At 34.2% G+C, this 19466-nt stretch overlaps 2 long non-coding RNA genes across 2 annotated transcripts; both read right to left on the bottom strand.

The window, feature by feature from the left end:
* LOC138126267 (uncharacterized) lies at positions 1-4437 on the bottom strand. Its single transcript, XR_011157725.1, has 3 exons — positions 4279-4437; positions 681-4226; positions 1-608 (listed from the first exon to the last, which is right to left on the bottom strand). It is a non-coding gene; the product is annotated as an uncharacterized lncRNA (long non-coding RNA).
* A 3521-nt stretch (positions 4438-7958) lies between these two features.
* On the bottom strand, positions 7959-8623 carry LOC138126266 (uncharacterized). Its single transcript, XR_011157724.1, has 2 exons — positions 8258-8623; positions 7959-8204 (listed from the first exon to the last, which is right to left on the bottom strand). It is a non-coding gene; the product is annotated as an uncharacterized lncRNA (long non-coding RNA).
* Positions 8624-19466: the final 10843 nt, after the last annotated feature.

Below are 19466 nucleotides of genomic sequence, written 5' to 3' on the forward strand. Positions count from 1 at the left end.
TCAATTTGAATTTAGTTTATTAGTAAAAGTACAAATACAGAATAAATGTAGAACATAGTGAAAATATAATTTATAAGTTGCTTTTTAATATCGATCCAATATGAGGAAAAATCTTGATGGAATAGTGCGCGATTGTCCAATTTCTTTATGGTTTCTCCAATATGGGATCCACATCGAAGTAAAAATTTGATCATTTCTATGTCACACCGTTTCAGTAGTGCATAATATAAAGCAATGTTACCATCTTTATCAGTAACATTAACGGAAGCTCCTTTGTTGACCAAATATTGGACCATCCGAAAATCATACTTTTTGACGGCGCAAATGAGCGCTGTTCCACTAAGAAAGCTGGCGTCTCCTTTATACTCTTTTATATAGTTGTATTTACTACTATTAGGCAATGACGACTCAATGTTGTTTACTAAATTCAAGTCTACTCCTGCATCGACGAAAAATTTAAATACGTCAAAGTGTCCGTTCACTATTGACAAAATCAAAGCAATGCTTGCAGCATTGGTTGCGTTTCCGTTTTCGGTCTTGCTCCAATATTCTTTTACTAATTCTAATTTGCCTTTTTTTGCACTACGGAGTAAGGACTCGTCATTATGCTAAATCGACAAATAACAAAATAATACATATTACATATTTTCAAAAATATAAACATAATAAAATGAACTTACCTGTGCCATCTATTATATAGTTTCCTTCTTTTGAATGCAAACAATCAGGTTTTCACTCTTTATTGCTGATTTTGCTTTTGTGGTCACTGAACACACCTGACGGTGATACAAGTAAAATGATTACTGTCAATAGCGCACGACTCTTTTTATCGATAGTGTTTATTTTAAGATAACATTTTTATCATTTCAGCGTTTGTTTAAACTTTATGCAATAAATAATATTGCCCACGAGGAACCAATCCAATGTTTTTATTTGTATCGAAACTTAGATTTGTAAAACATTAAAACACAAGAAGTGTTGATTTTTGTCTGTTTGTATGGGTAAGTGGTCACGTCAAAAACTTGATCCTGTGAACTTAATGAATGAAAGTATCCTGAGAGTGACTTTGTTTTGTTCTGTAACTGTTCTTCTTTTTGTACAGTCGCAGTCGGTTGCAAAAAAATCGAGTACATCATAAAAATCAAGAGAATTGTCATATTTTTAACACATGTAAATCAGGCTTTTCTGACTTTTAATGGCATGCTTTTTCAAATATTTAGGTTGTGTCAGACACAAGGAATGTCATTATGTCTGTAAGAAATGAAAAGTTTTGACATTTTGCTTGTCTTGGTAACATCAAAATTGACAACAGGAAGGATGAATTAAACTATAGAAAATTGGATGTACTTTTTGCAATCGACTGTACTATTCCGGACACGGAATCTTTGCCAATTTTTTTTGACATTTCTAAAAAAAATGATCTAAACCAGTCATTAGTGTCATTAATAAATGACAATTATTAAAAATCACTTTGAAGTTTTTCTTGTGACATCAAAAAAGCAGGGAAATGGCATTATCGAGTCAAAAGTTGGGTTATATTTAATAAAGGCCAGTTCACACATATTTGTAAGTTAAACGTCAGTCGTGGCCAAGATTCCGTGTCCGGAATAGTACCTACACAAATTTATGAAATTTTATTTCTTCTATTGAAATTTTTCTTAGATAGTGGTTTATACCAACTTCGACAAGTTTCAGAATCAGATTCTTCTGACATTTTTGTTGCTATTTTTCTCTTCGGATGTAGTTAATCCTCGATATAACCCTGGATAAGCTTGAGAAATAGGAATAACCTTGAGAAATAATAAAATAAATACATCAAAGGAAGGATTACATAACTTACTTGTTCATGCTGTTACCTATTTTGATTTGAAACTTGTTGAGTTCTTTTGCCATGTTCAGAAATTATAACAATTTAGCAGCCAATTAGACATCTCATGTAAATGTATACTACGTAGACTGATTTTGCCAATTTGTATAAAAATTAATCAACATGGAGCAAACAGTAATAATAACGTTAGTAATACAGTTGCTACTCTCGAATTTAAATTACGTGATTTTGATTCCTATTAAATTACATAGTTGTGATGTAACGTTTTTCAAAACGAAGAACAATTTATTACTGTTTCTTCCCCAACTTGTCTAATTTCTTACTCAACTTCTTGTACCTATTTTATTCAATTTATAATTAAAGTAGGCTATGATTTTTAAATTAGATTGGCAATATTGTTACGTTGTTTTAAAGAAATGAAGCACTAGGAAATAATACAGTTTTATTGACAATCATAGAAAATGTTCAAAATGTTCTCCCCCGGCTTGGATTCAACTGTTAACTCGCCGTTTCATATTTTGTATTGAATTTTGAAGCGTCATTTTGACAATTCAAATCAAATTTTCAACAATGTTGCCAATCTAATCCAAAAATCATAGCCTACTTTAATTATAAATTTAAATGATCTCAAGGTAGAAGCGTTAAACTAGAATCTGACGAGCGTTCAATTTGTGACAACTCGGGATGCTTGTGGATGTTCTCAAATGACATAATGTGTTCAGTTTTCTCCTTTTTCTTTCTCATAATAATTTAAATAATTTTAAAATTTCAAAATGTGCTTATCAACAAAAAAAAAACTTGTACGTAACATATTCATCAGCTACATGCAAAGTTTTTTATGTTATCTATAATTAGCTGCAATTATTTAAACAATTTATTCTTATTAACGCACCATCGCGTTGTTTTTAAAAATTAATAATTATTAAAAAACTCGTAGTTAGAAATTTAACTATATTTTTGGTAGGTACTTGATAATAATGAATAAATCAAATCAGAAGTTTTGAAACGTTGTCTGGATTTGTAACCAGAACGTACAATGCAAGACAGTTCTCGGTTTTATACGACAATAGTAAATGCACTTACAGTTAGTGAACGATTTTATAATTAATTATATCAATCTAGAAGTTAGTTTTCATAGAAGCAACTTTGTTCCAAAAAGGTTTAGACCACGTGTCACAAACTAACAATAACCATCTCATTTCAAGCATGGCAGAATGACCTTTCACTTTTTTTTCTTCTGGCATCTTGTCAAGGATTTATTTATTTCAACAGGTGCAAAATATTAAAAACAAGACAATTAAAATTAAAATAAAAGAAAGTCGATTAGTTTAATCAACAGGATGTCATTGATATTTTTAAAACACCGTAATACTCCTGATGTAGGTAATATATTCGCCTTTAACATGGCTTCCTCGACGAAATCAGGATTCCACTTCCTGTGTAAAAACTTTTAAGTATAACTTAACCGTTCACTCTAGAATATGATCAAGGGCGGCTATATCAAATAACATTTTTGGAAATGTGCGCCATAACTTAAACTGTCACTTGTTAATTGTAATACTACGTGAATTTTATACTAAAATATGGTTTTCGCTCAAGAACACAAATATTGATAACAGAATTCTGTTCTCTAAATAGGAAACAAGAATATGGCAAATGGGTTCATTACGCACAACCTTACTAATTGCAGTTTCCACAAAATATGACATATTTTTCATAGCTACCCTTTATTTCCTTTTTTTTTGTTGTTGTTCATGTTGTACCGGGATATCAAAAATTATCTTGGTTAAAGGTGGTCATGGATTTTCAAATAATTGTCGAAGCATTTGTGTCAATCAGTTTTTGAATGTCAAAATCTGTCAAACAGTTTAATTTTTTATTTTTTACCGCACTTTGCAGTAATTCCGAAGGATTTTTGTGCATGCTCTACAAATTGTGTTGGTATATTTCACGAAACTGGCTCTGTGACTCATAAAAAAGGTGCTGGTAGGCCAATCGTTCGTACCGAAGAAATCGTCACACGAAATACGTTAAGACGGACGTTTTCCAATCCATAGCCACCCTTGAACAATTTAATTTTTGATATCCCGGTACAAAAGATGAGTGTTCATCATAACATAAAACCTTCATTAAAAGAACAATTAAAATTTTAGTTTTTTAATAAAGAATTAGTAATTACACTACATTACAAGCACGCAGTATCATGTATATGTCAGTACATCAGTTCACATGGTTTTTAAGATCAGTTGAAATTCTACCAAGGGTCAATAAGTAAGACAATTGCACTCTCCATTTATACAAAGCCCAGAATAAGACACTTTTTTACTTGTGCTGCAATGCTGAGAGCACACTGAGGGAACACACGATGCCGTTCGTCCCCGAGCATAATTTGAATGACCTAATTTATCCTTGTTAATAAATTTAAATCCATTTATAATATAATTATTCACCTTTTAATCCAGGATCTTCTGTCGCAATGGTCACAATACAGATGGACACTACTACTAAAACAAAGCATGAAAATGTCATTTTCTTTGTTTACCAACGTTGTGTTATAAATTAACAATTAAAACAAATATCTAGTCTCGAATGTATTTTATATTTATTGTTACCGCTTCCACTTACCTGGAATTTTATGGAAGGGGAATTGTGAAACAATATTCTTTATACTTTGAATGCTAAAAATTCGATTATACCTACTAACTATTTTATTATGTATTTGAAGCCTTCAACAGGATGATTCAAGTATCATGATTGAAATATTTATTATTATTAGAGATATCGCTTATAATACTGAATACTCGTATTTAATTAACTACAAATGAAAGAGTACTGTGAAGGTTAGATTTTTTATGTTTCGCATTAGACATGCAAGATGAGTCAACAAAATAATCATTAATCAACTTAGCGACGACATTTTTTGTGTCCTTTTGGTACCTACATACATCAGAAAACGACATTCAATTCCTATAGTCCATTTTTTTATTATAGTCCGATGAGCTTAGTCCGAATCAAGAAGTCGACATGACCTGCGTCTGCTTTCGACATTTGACAGCAGTGCATGGTGCTACCAATATTTGAAAATTTATATTGGCATCTTGGGACAAATATCATTAGAAATTTCAATTTTTGAAATTTTGAGTTTTGTTCTTTCGTGCTTTCATGACTTTTCTGCAAATTCATTCCTCCGTTTTCAATTTGTTTTTCAAAAAACAGTTCTTTTCAGAACTCTTTTGATAACAATTTATCAACTACATAATAGGTAAAATATATTAAAAGTTGTTGAAAACAACACTAAACAACCAGATTTGGACTGTCTGTCTTTCTCCCTAGATTTTGTTTCGGCAATGCCACGTAAGGTCAATGCCCTTACACGCTAATAAGAAATTTGTTAATGTATTTTACACTGGAACGAGATAATAATGGTCCACTTCTGCCAGTGGCTGCTGTTCAAGAAAGAGTTGCATAGCTTTTCCTTTGCATCATATGGCGGAAATTTCAAGCAAAATTAAACAAAATGATCACAAATGTAGTTAAAACCTAACCTAAAAATTTGACGTCGCTAATCCAATAAACGTAGGTACAACTCGCGTCTTGCTCTAATCGCACATGCCAAAGCGAGATGCATAGTGGGACGGACTTAATAAAATACAGGGTTAGGCCATGTCCATGTTATTATGTTTTTGCCGCTTTCATGCGAACTGTCAGTTGTCGCTGTCACTGTCATTTTTTAGGTGAAAAGTGCGGTGATGAGGATTTTATTTATTTTTGTTAAATTAACGATTGAATCCAGAAATTTTGAGTTGTTCTACAATCAATTTTAAACATATTGAGTTGTTTTGCACCCAATTTAACACATCATTTTGATGATTTTTTTATGTGGAGCGGCAACCATAAATTTTACATTCAGTTTTCACGCCTACTTCGACTACAATCATTTAGAATAACCCTGTACGTACAAGAATCCAATAGGTTGTTTTACATTATGTTGAAAAGAGATAGCAATATAACAGTTGCTCTGCTTATTAATTGATCCATCGGACTATAATTAAAAAATGGACTATATCTGCAAAATTTTTTATAGTGAATATTGTTTGTTAACAGTGTTATGCTTTCTTAAACTAGTTACTGAATTTTGAGTAGGGTAAGGTTGGACAAGATGGGGATATTAAAGTTTAACGTAGTAAAAAATGGGTTTGGAAAATCAAGGGTATTAAACAATTTTTGAAATCAATTTTCCAAATTTTTATTATAAAACAGGGATCAACAATGGACAATGACATCGAGAAAATCTAAAAATACAAAAAAGTATGTAGTATTTGGGTACTTTGTGGGGTATGATGGGATATAAAAAGTTTAAATGTGTTAATTATTGTTAATCTTTGTTAGGTACTGTTACGATTTAAATTAATATTCTCGAAAGTTCGATTAACGTGCACACGGTGTTTCCGTATGCGCCGAAGAAAGACCCTCGGGAGAGGGGCAAAAGACATATAAGGGGGGAACCAGCTCCAGTCAAGAAAGTTCACGAGTCTTTTGCCGGGAGTATTGTTGCTGTGTTCAAGGGGGGTCAAAAGAGGGTGATTAGCTGTGCAGTAGGTACTGGCGAAGAATCTCCGGAGGATCCAGGCCCAAACGCCGTCTGCGGATTTGCGACTCCTCAACGTCAGGTCTCATCCGGACCGAACGCCGAGAGCGGATCAGCACGAGGACCGATATGGTCCTGCTGCTCGTGGTCGTCCCCGAGGCTCTCCCGGAGGAACCACCGGACTTCGTGGTCGCCCAGGGCGCGTAACTTCCCCAAGCTCCACATACAATTAGCTAAAAATCGCCATCATCATCACCTTTTTTGCGTGAAAATTTGTGCATTTCCGCGACAAAAATCGCCTTTCCTTTTGTTTATCGGATGTTTACACTGATTTAGTGATTTGTCTCTAAATTTTCCATATCTAAAGAGATCGCTAAGTTAAGTTCTCTTTCGAGTCTAAGTTGGGTTCGAATAAATCATTGAAACTTATTCCACCTCGTATTATTCTCCCAAGCTCCGGGCAATTTTCACCCTCCACTAGTTCGTCGTTGCACTCTCGAGTAATCCGCTGCGACACCGTCCCGAAGGCAATCTCAGAGGGAAAAATTGATAACGTAACAGTACACAGAATTGGTAGACCTGTGTTGAATGAACCCATTTCCTGCAGATCTGACAACTTCAACATCTTTTATTTCGAGATAGAGATTTTCTAAATATTCGTTTCTTTGAATCTTTAATTTTTTTGCATCAGAGACAGGAACCTGATGAATGACATAGTCCATACTTATTCCCTATGTTCAATTTTAAAAAACACAGATCAATGCATTGTGAGTTGCTATGCAACCAACTATACCGAACACCAGAGATTTTGAAATAATGTTAAAAATTGTTCCGATTGATGGAATTGGTCTATCATGTGTTGCATTGGAAATGTCACGCACTTTTCTAATGCTCTGATTGGCATAGAATAACTGTATTATGTGTATTTCTTCTTCAAACAACTCGACCATTTTGTTAATCTGTCAAGTACTTATTTTCGTTACCTTGGTTACGTGATTACATACATGCATTGACCTGTGTTTTTTAAAACTGAACATAGGGAATAAGTATGGGCTATGTTCAATTTTAAAAAAATGTCCCGGTAGAGCTGTTACCAAACCTAATACAAAGGTTATCGTCACGTAGGATAGCAAATTAAATTTGATTTTCGTTAACCTTAATTGACACATTCAATAAATAAAATTATAATAATGACAAGTTATAAAATGTACTCGTTTGGCATTTAAAACTACAAATAAGAGATGTCTAGTTTAGCAAAAAGTGGAACAATATGTCATAAAAAATTTCAGAATAGACTTTCATATTTGGATACTTTTTATTTATATTTTTTGCCTTTCTATAAGTTAAATGATGTTTTAGTATGTATTTTAGTCAGTTACGCAAAATATCTTACCTTTATCTCTTTGGAACACGCAATTATTAAAAAAAATGTTTGCTACCTCTTTTAGAATGATAATAACCCAGGTGAGATAAATATGTTTGCCTACGTCGGAGTATAAGTACACTTCAGATGCTTTGAATAGAATATGTAAATAACAAGGCTCGGTAAAAGTCAATTGTATTTTATAGTAGATGCAATTTAAACGTTACAAAAATACAAAAAAAATCATAAATTTAATAAATACTTTTGACAGTTCTTATGTTCTTATGTTTATCTTCATCAGACACAGACACAGTCATCTCCAGAGCAAGACGCTCTTCGATAACCGTCTAATTTACATTGTCTGTAGCAGAGACCAGGATTGCAGAAAAATCCCCTCTCCACACGATGTTGCACTTCCTCATTATCTGCAAGTGCTTTAACATTTATGATTTCGAATTTCGAGATAATTGAAACTTACCGCCAACGTCAAACTCTACAGATGAAACTGGCATCAGCAACAGTGTTGCCATTAAAGCAAAGACAAAAATTAGCTTCATTTCAGTAATTATGAAGATACAATTAATATTTACTGAGGTTCATACTTACATGCGGCATTTTATACTTATACTGCGGAAGAGGTTATCTTCTTATGATAATAAATGGAATTTCCTTTTCTTTAAAGTACCGAAAGCGTATTTTACATAGTTTGACCTTCAAGAGCAAAGTATATCAAGGGTTTTTTTGAAATACCCAGACTGGGAAAATTTTGCGTTACTTTAACTTTAACGTTTAAAATCTTCCCTATTAACAAATTTGTTATAAATTTAACCAACCAGAAACCCATTTACACTTGTTCATAGTTCCTGCACTACAATTCAAAATAAAAGTCAGAGAAAAAAAAAGAGTAGAAGTGAGTCTTTTTGTGTTAACCCCAGAGATTGAAAACCGAGACGAAGTCGAAGTCACAACTGAGCGAAGGCCGCCTACTCTACTCTCTCGAACATTAGCTAATTTATTTTCTTTTGCTGCAGTTACAGTAAAATGACAATTATCAAATTTTAAGGCACCAGTTCCAGTTCTTGGTTCTCTTGTTGCAATATTATTAGTACTTGAAGGTTCAATAATATTAGTAAAGTCTACAAATGTCTACAGTTTACTTTTTAACGTTTGAACGGCCATCTTGCTATTTTTGATTTTGATATCTGTCATCCGTGCACCTGGGCGACTCGTGTTACACCACAGTGGCACCGGTTAAATATTGGGTAATAATTTCTTTACTTCACTTCTTTTTCAGAGCCTTTTTTTTAATAGGGATAAATTAATTACATAAAATATGTATTAAATATTTCGTGTATATGCCATTCACGATGTTTTGGCATAAGGGGAGGCTATGATTTCATTTTTTAACGTTAGATACATGTTTGATTTCTGTCATCTCTGCTGTCACTAAAGTGCCTGACATGCGGACCTATCAAAATGAACGTAACATGTTGCCGAATTTACCGTAATCATAATTAAGCGACATTAAAATGTATTGATGGTGTTTGTATTAGACTGCAGAACATATTTTCAGTAAGTTACAGTGAAGTCAAGTTCTTTTTATGTATAAATTGAATCGTAGGTGAGTACAAGATAAATATGTAGCACGGATAGTGAAGGAAGAAACAACGACCCAATTGAAATGGCACAGGGGTTTTGTAAGCCCTATTATAACTTCGCGATAGAGTTGTGAATTTATGGCTTGAGTCTATTTTAAAATGTACTCCTGAAATTTGCCAACATTTTTGTAGATATTGTGAAGAACTTATTTCGGAAGATTGGGCAAAATTAATGAGAAATCTTTCATTTGAAAACGTTCTTCCTTTAATAATTTCATTAGGAGAATCTGACTCGGAATTTGATGCAGGTAATGATGATTCAGAATTTTCTAATGAAATTATGGAAGTTGAATAGTTTTGTTCTTTTTTTGTCATGAACGATGGGTGTGTAAATATTTTGCAGAAAGATTCGAATAAAGTAAGGCTTAATAAGTAGGTACAAGATTTTATACAATCTAGTTCTAGGAACGTTTTGGTTAAAATAAAAAATTCATTGACAAGTTACTAACTGGTTGGTTAAGACACTGTATAGGTGGGTTATCTAAGTGGTGCAGGAGCCACTTTAACTTTCGGTCCCGGTCCCTACTATTCTGTAGTCTGTTCAAGTCAGTTTCCTGTTTTGTTAAATTGGATTAAAAATGTGTGAGTATTTTATATTGCAAACTAGTAAAACTGACAACAATGCACTAGACAATGACGCAGTTTATAACCTCAAACTTAGAAAAAAATAACCTAATTCAACAGACAGCTTTACTGCCAACTTAAATGCACTTTTTCCATAGCCTCCCCTTATGCCAAAACATCGTGAATGGCATATAGTTATTGATACGTACTTAAACAAATCGCGAGAAATGCTTCAAATGACCTTACATTCGACTCGGTCGAGCCGCCTGTGAACTTTTCAACTCCTAGGATTTGAAGTGTTTCAAATCCGGTTACAAAAAAAGCAACTTCAACCGTTTCTATAGATACACAAAGGCGCGATTTTCGGCCGCTTAAAGATAAAGCATATTTTTCAAGGAGAGTGTAATAATGGTGATTATACTCAGTTTGCCGCACGAGCCGTTAGTGAGTGTATAAGCTCCAACCATTAAAAGTGAATAATCGCCATTACACGTGAGCAGTATACAATATTTTTTGTACGACGTACAAATAATTAAAACATATGAATATTGCGTTGTATCGGAGCAACCTTATAGCCTACTCGATGCGATTGGGCATAATCCCTTCAATAATTTTACCAGGATCGTGGGTAACGAATAGCATTACGCCACTCTGTTTGTTTGTTTATAAGTTTCATTTGCTAGTTTCATTAAATTTTAATTTGTGTGGCGTTAATGATAAAACAACTAGATAACGATTATGACTAGCATATTCGTAAAGTTTGGGGTCATACAGTATAATAATAAGTATAGATAAGTCAAAAACATCAACGTGAGTAGAAAAATGAGTCAAATAAATTAACATTTTTAGTAGAGTAATAACCTCATCTAACCTGTTTCTTTGAGGCGATTTCTTACAAATTAATAGGTACTTCACACTGTTAAATTCACGTTAGAGTAGTGCCTAAAAAATAACCAAAAAACCAACAAGTTATACCTACCTATTTACTAACAAGTCAGTGTCTTATGTTGAAGTGGTAATTCCCCTTTTACAAGCCTGGCCAGTACTTACTCGTATGTATGACGTTGTAAAATTGGATTATTCTTATCCATTTGCTAGTAGGATTATAGAAATGGGAATTATTTGCGAGTTATACATAGCAACATGTTGTACTTAATCAATAAACTGCTTTCATATTCTGTCTTCCTTATAACATTCAGATTACAGTGATTACGTGCAACTTTTAAAAATGACTGTAGAATAGCTCGATTCTTTTGAATGCTAAGTAAGAATAATGAAAACAGACGTTCCGTAATAAATAAATAAAATTTAAATAATCAGGCAATATGTTTAGAAATTTATTTCATTTTCTAAATAGATGCATATTAACCTGTGATGGTGTTATGGTGTTCTGGAATAATATTCTAATTGTGTAAGAAACCTATGATTCTTCATATAATCCTGATCGACAATGGAATTCTTCGACCACTTCCAGTTCTCTTTTGTTTATCGAACTCTGGAAGCGGCAAATACGAAATAATACGCAATAACGTAAATGTCTAGCGATGACTACTCTTTCTGCTTATCAATTTGTACAGTGTATAGAGATTTGGCAAATCTTTCCTATAATTTAAAAACAATTAAATTATTTTATTGAAAAGTTAATAGCACGTTATACAGTGTGTCTCAAAATTGGCGCATTAAGTACCTACTACCTTATCGAGGATGTTTAAATGTACGAGAAAAACATGGAAAAAATTCTTCAGACTTACATTTTAAAACCGGGGAGGATTAAATGTAAGTAAATTTGGCATCTTTGCGAGTAGGTAGTTTGAATAATAAAATTTACCTACATTTTAGCATTACAGCAACGTGACAGAAATAAAAATATAAATAAAAATAAAACACCAACAATAAACTCATTTAATTTTGACTCCCATGGTGATATAACAAATACATTAATTATTGCAATTAACAATAATACATATATTTTACCTATTAGTTGATAAATAGTTATCAAAAATTGGTAGCACCATGCACTGCTGTCAAATGTCGAAAGCAGACGCAGGTCACGTCGACTTCTTGATTCGGACTATAATTAAAAAAATGGACTATTGGGAGCATAAAAAGTGGGACATCAAATTTCTGTCAATTTTGAAAAATTCGATGTAGTTCAAGCTTTATTGTCATTTTTTTGACACTACTCTAGCTGACAGTTTAAAAATTTATTTTATCCTCCTATTTTCCTTTTCCAAATGCCCTCTTCTTTTGCATTAAATAAATATTCACTACGTGCTTACTTACAATCATTCCCTACAACGTACTGTCGCGAGCAATAAATTTTGGTCGTCAATGTCATTTTAAAATTTGGTTAGATTGTCACAAATTTAAAAAAATTTCCTGCCTGATTATGCGCATGTCAACAAAGTGTCAAAAAAATGAGAAAAAAATAACAATTAATGTCATACAACATGATGATAGGTTATGATATTTACGACTGTTTTACAATGGAGCATTTTCGATTGCGTCAAAGAATGACCTTGACGACCAAAATTTATTGCTCGTGACAACGTCAATCAAGTCAAAGTAAGGTTAAAATCAGATAAGGGTTATTTCACACTAAAAGTCAAGACAATGACGTTGATGTCCCACTTTTTTTGCCCGCAATAGGACATAAACGAAGCTGTCGGAGGATTTTCGGTCTTTCTTGCAAGTCGGATCTCTCATTCTATCTGCGCATCTCAAGTATCAAGCTACGTTTTGAGACTTGTACTAACAATACATGAACAAATGGCATGGCAATTTAGACAATAAATTGTGGACACGCTTGGTTTCATAGTATAAATCAAAAAAGCAGTAGTAAAGAAAAAGCGAACTCTCGTTTTTCACACGCTTCACACACTCATGTATGACAAAATGGTATATTATACACCAAGGTGAAGAAGTTCATGATCATGATTATAGTCCGAGCGCGAAGATTAGAGCCCGAGGCGTGCCGAGGGTTCTAAGGCGCGAAGGTTATAAGGGACTTCTTCGCCGTGGTTTATATACTATTTTTTCCACTACTAGATACGTTACAACCCAATTATGAATAAAATTATTTTGTCCGATGCGACGATCCGAGTTCTCATTTTTCAACGGTTACAATGAAAATCGTCTACGTTAACCAATGAAATCAACGAAAATCTTTCGTTGCTAGGTGACGGCTGAAAATTATTATTAACCTTGGGAGAGAAATTCTACTTCTGGGGTCGGTTCGAGACTAGTAGTGGAAAAAAGAATCTTCTTATCGGAGGTTGGATCGGCGTAGGTCAGTTATTAGTCGCAGCTCGACAAACGGTGCAGTGTCACAGGGTATTAATAATCGTGTATTTGTTATTAAATCGTTTAAAATGCCAAATTTTACAAACGTGGAATTAACGGATATGTTGCAGCGGGTGGCAAGCGCAAATACTGTACCGGGAACAGTTTCCAGACAGGGTTGTATTATTGCGATCATTAAATTTTGGACATCATTTTTCTGTCATATAAAAAAAATTACTCTAAATCATGCTTTATTGAAATTGTCTCACATGAATGATGAAATTGTCAAATTTATCACCAATTTGTCAATATGAGTGACGACAAAATATTACGTTTATTTATTTATTTTCTATTTTTATTAATTAAAACCTCATTCTATTGCATTCGTCTGATTTTTAAAGCTTCTTGAATGATTTGCCGGTAAATCTGAAATTCACATTTTCAAAATTGACACAACATTCAAAATTAAAGTTATTAATACATAAAGGTCGTTTTAGAATGTATGACAGCACGATGACATTAGTGTCCAAAATTTAATATTCGCAATAGTACCTATAATCTGTTTCAAAATCAAAAATCCACCACCTGTTGAATTATGTTGGCAGAAAAAAAGAAATCCCTAGAAAAAGTTTATTTTTTTTGGGTTGCCTCAACCTCCCGCCAAAATTTGACATTGAACTGTTGAGTTTATTTACGAAACACAAAATAATTATTATGTACAAAAAGGTATTAGCTACCACATCATACTTTTTGAGTGAAATAATAAAATGAGAATAAAAAACACGATGAACTACGACCAAAACGACTGTCCAATAGTTTTCTTTCATAATCCCACATTTTTCTGACACCTGCAGACACACTAAAAACAAAAGTCGGGGACGTTGTCGGTTGTATTTTCGAGGTAGAATGCACTGTTGGTGGATTTTTGATTTTGAAGCAGATTATAATTAGAAAATATTTACTTAGAGACACAAGAAAGTTCCATCTGAGGAACAGAAGATTGTGATACAGATCGTTTCCAGATTTTAGAAGCAGTCGAAGCAGTCCTGGAACAAGAACGCGAAGGCGAAGGTAAGAGTTTCACTCACACCATATTGTATGGGGCACTTGAAACAAGGCCTTCATCCTTGTACGTACCATGTACAAGAAATACAAACCCTGCAACCAGGAGATGACCTACTGCGATAGCTGCTGAGAAAATGTGTAGAACAAAAATAATTTTTACGGGTTATTTTATTTTCTTTATACCATACGGTTATTAGGATTTATCAGTACTCAATGCTTGATTGATATACCTATAACAGTCTAGACCGTTATTCAAAATTATAGGCCGTTATTCAAAATTATCAGACTTGCGGGCCTATTCTGTAACTCGTCTGTTAATTTTAACCATCCGCTAATAAATTAATTTTTAACAACCGGTTATCTACAAATAACTAAAATTCTATTCTGTAAGACAAATTATTAACGGGTAGGTTAAAAAGCATTATTTTAGCGGCTAGGTTATTTTGAAGAATGAAGTCAGGCACGGAAGCGTACAAATACATATGGCAACGTCGCAAATCACTGTCAGCTGGAGGAACAACAGACATAATTATTTGCAAAATTATACCTAACCTCAAATAATAGTTGCAGACTACATTGGTATGGGCACAGACTACTCAAAAACGTGAAATTGAAATTAAAAATCGACCGGTTTTTGTTCTTTTTTCAAAACTCAACAGTTTATGATTTATCGAATTGTTGCATTACTTTTGCCCCTCACTGTATAAATGAAAGTAATTGGTAATTGGTACCACTTTTACGACAACCCTCGTTAAGCGTCAATAAACCACTCAAGGAATCAAAAGGTCGTTTTAAATATCGATAGATGCACTTTAGGTATCAACTCAAATATGTTACAGCTTGCCCATTGTAGCTTGAGCTGTGAGGGATGCGCAAAGTTGAATAAAAAGGTCAGATAAAGAGGTCCTGGAAGCGGCAAAGAAATGCGACAAAATTAGTGAAGGGGCTGTAAGACCACTGCGCATCCGGTTCTTACAGCTCAAGCTACAATGAGAAAGCTGTACAGGGTGATTCATCTTTTACCGCCGGTGGCAAAATTACCCTTAAGAATTGAGAAAAATTTATGGAATTGACAGATTTGATTTGTCGAAAAATTTACTTACGAGTACATTTGTCACCTTCATTCCAGTTCATGCACCAAAAGAATATTCATTGCGAATGCCATTATAATTTGGGACCGTTTTGACGTAAGTTAATTTTTAACGGCTGGGTATGACCACCCGCTAAAAATTAGCAATTTGAGTTAAATTTTAACAACTTTTGGTTAAAATTTTGGCTTAGAGAATAGCGCAATGGGTTAAAATATTTTAACCGTTGTTTTAACATATAACTTTTAACCAAGTGTCTTACAGAATAGGCCCGTAATACCGTTATATACTATTCCCGATGAGGCAAGATTCACTTTGGCCGCCAAGATCTACAGATTTAAATCTTTCTAATTTTTTTATGGGGGCATTTAAAACAGCTGATCTATACATCTAGTGTCCAAATTCGGGAAGATCGTGAAGTTTTTTGAAGGGTTCGTGCATCACTGGCACTGGTGTGTATCACGCATCAAGGACAACATTTTCAGCATTTACTGTGAATTTTTAAATTGGCAATTTGAGCCAGTGCAAATTGCCTTCAAATGTCTTGGTTTACAGCATAAAATATTTCCGCGTATTTTGAATACACCCTGTATAGAAGGACCCGACATAAGAACTACGCGCATGTCAGGATGGATGTTACATGCATAGCACAAGGTCAAGGTGTTGGCTGTGCTGCGAGCGTGTTCAAAACAACATCCTGCCATGCCATTATGAATCTTTCCGTCTTGGATTTAAACCTGTCGTGTTCTCTGACGGGCTTGAAGAACACAGAGTATGTAGGTTTACTCATATGCTCTCCAAGTAGACGTTACTCCTCTCCCTTCCCCATATGGCTGTTAGGCTGTTGATCGTCTTCCGGAGAAGCACGGAAGTCGAAGGTTGGTTCGCGCGCAGTCTGTCCACTGTTTTGTTCTGCAGCAGGGACGAGATGTTGATGTTCAGTGTGTGATGTTTCCTTCGGAAACGAGAAGATTTAGTGAGAAGGCGTGTTGCCTGAACGCAGCACCTCCATCGCACTCTGAATCTGCGAGATACATATTTCCTTTCTCAGCCGTCATCTTGTTGACCAGCTGCCGTGCACGCTTCGCCAGTTGTGCTTCAGAATTGCGATCTCGACCACGGCGTTGTTATAAAGTTGTTTCTGTATCTGCAGCGTACACGGGGCAGTTGATGTTACAGAAATTATGCGTGTGGAGGTGTTACGCATGAATGTTGCCGAGAATGGTACTCTAAGGCTTCGGTCCTCGACAGTTTCCAGCTGTGCCAGGAACAAGGTTCGAAAATCAAGCGAAGCCTGTTCCTCAACACGAAAAGGCAGACGCTCCCTCGCATTGGAAGCGGGCGAAGGAGGTCCTCTCCGATGCTGCGTTCCCAAAGATACCTGGTGAGATTTAGTGTCACATTCGGAAAAATGTGAAACCTTGCAGCCACACAAAAGGGTCGCTCCTAGGATTTCAGCCACTTGCTCCAGAAGCAAGAGTCGCCAGTCCCTTCCAGACCGAAGAGTTACTATTATTATAATAATAATTATTAAAATATTCTGAATAGTCCAACTTCTTCGACAAGGAGTAACGTGTTCTCTTGTTATTGGCTCAACAGTTGACCTGTCAAAATATTACATAAAAACTTAGACTGAAATTCGCTTAGTCCTTATTGAGATAATATCGAGGTCAAGCGGGTGTAATGGCCATTACAATCATTAGAAGAAGAAATCAATGTCGTTGAGTTGAATTTGTCAATAAGTCCTTGGTGCTGATTAATTGTTTAGAATAATTTATTAGGAGTATAAAAGTCGGAAAAGAACTGAACAAAAACACTCCATAAAAGTTATTACGGAATCGAGCGCACGTAATTCTACTTCGAAAGCATTATCCACAGTTACTTTGTAATTAGACCAATTAACATATTATTTGGTAATGAGTTAGTAACCAATGATTCTTGTTAGCGTGGACAATTCAAATAATCAAGAGTTGTGTAATTGCAACTCGAAATTATTGAGAAAAATCAGTAAACAGGAATGAGGGTGAGGATGTTAAGAACAGTGCCATTCTATTTTTAATCTCAGCCTGGGGTGTCTTTGACATTTGAATCGTGCCAATTGTATTTTTTTTTTTCAAAAAATAGGAACTACTCGTATTTTTTTGGAACTTTAAATTTCGACGAGATAATATCGGGATGAAAAACACCACTTTTATATTAAAATATTTATTTGGTCAGTTTGCAGCAAATAGTGTTGGGGTGTTAGAGTCAATGTATGTATCGCTCTGAAAGAGAAAAGCATGTGCCAAACTACAGCCAACTCCAAACGTGAACACGTGAAACGTAAACTAATAAGATTAATCACGCAGTAGGTTGTTTTTCTTGATTAGGTACTAAATTTTATTGTATTCGACTTTTACAAGGATTGACAGCACAGAGTATAGAGCTTGGAATATCTGTAAAGTTAAACAAAATGAAAATTAAGTAGAAAATGTTCCAAAATGTGACTCACAAACATCAGTAGTTTAAAGTTTATGGCGAAACCTTCCGAAAATTTCAGATTGATGGGTTGGGCGGCATTTATCAGAATCAGAACTAATTTCTTTCTGTTTCCGGTGTTCCAATTATACCAATTCGTTTTCACTAGTTTGTAATAACATATTTTCCGACTAAAAAATGATTTTACGCTAGACTGTGAACAGTGCAGTGCGTTGGCTTACCTCGTCTTGTAAAAATTGTCCAGCTGCAATTAGACTTAATGCGGTAGACAAGGCAAAAACGGCCGTCATATAAGAATGCCACAAAAGCGCCTCCTACAATTTACAAAATCGCAATTGTCGGATTGATCAATTAGCAAGAAAAAATGATAATCAACACAAGTAAAATGTGATCATTTGTATCTTCGGAGTCGTATATTATAATTAAAGCGAAATTGGTAAAATTAATTTTTTTCAGATATATTTAGTTAATTTTTTACCTGTTAAAAGTGATTATTTTGGATCTAAAGGTATAAATTATTTTGATGAATACAAAACTGGTGCACTATTGAGATATCAAATTATAAATCAACTAAATAAGTGGACGGAATCAGAATAAAATAAGATGATGCTGGCTTGATGATGAATCAGTAGAAGAGTACCTAATCGATGACAACTTACTTGCAAAAATAACAGTAGAATACTTATACCAACAATGATACCACCAATGGTAAATGGTATTATAAGGTTACTCATCAGCATCAAAACGTTATTTTTCCATCTGCGGACAAGAAATATATAAATTATTTTGACATCATTGACAATGGTGATTTCTTTTGAGAGAGTATAAATAAATATTTGTTGTTTGGCTGTAAGAAGGTAACTGCAGCAATCTGATTCTCAGGATATGAAAGTAATATGTAGTTAGAAATAAAGTAGTTCAATGAAATTCTCCAATAAATAATTATTTTGCGGTCACGGGACTACTACCGGGTGATCAAGAAGGACTGTTTAAGTTGGTAGTACAATTAAGAAAATTTTTTAATTCGGTTATACGATTATATGATTTAAAATACGATCCAGTGTTACCAACTTAAACAGTCCTTCTTGATCACCCCGTATAAAAGAAAAGTAAAGACTGAGAAGACACCAAACAATTTTTAATTTTAATGAAATAAGTTAATAGTACCTTCTTCAACGAGCGTATAATGATGACTATTATTCAAGAGGATGAAAATTCCAACACGAGTCGTAGGCGAGTGGTGGAACAGTCCGAGTGAATAATAGCCATTTGATCGAGTTGAACACTATACTTTCTCCACAACTGTACCAAGAAAAAGCAGTCTTTGAAAATTTAATTTAATTTAACTTTTAATATATATTTGACAATTAAAAGTGTACCACCTCGTTTAGCGGTTGCTACGCGATCCGCGACTTATTGTTTACACACGGATCCGATTGGTGATTGCCGGTGATAGAATGTAAATACGAGGGATGTGATTGGCCGACAGCCGTTGATTTCAGTATATTCTACCACGGGGTGTAGAATTGGTATCATTCTTTCATTGAATATC

This window comes from Tenebrio molitor, chromosome 3 (genome assembly GCF_963966145.1).
Source record: "Tenebrio molitor chromosome 3, icTenMoli1.1, whole genome shotgun sequence".
NCBI classification, from domain to species: Eukaryota; Metazoa; Arthropoda; class Insecta; order Coleoptera; family Tenebrionidae; genus Tenebrio; species Tenebrio molitor.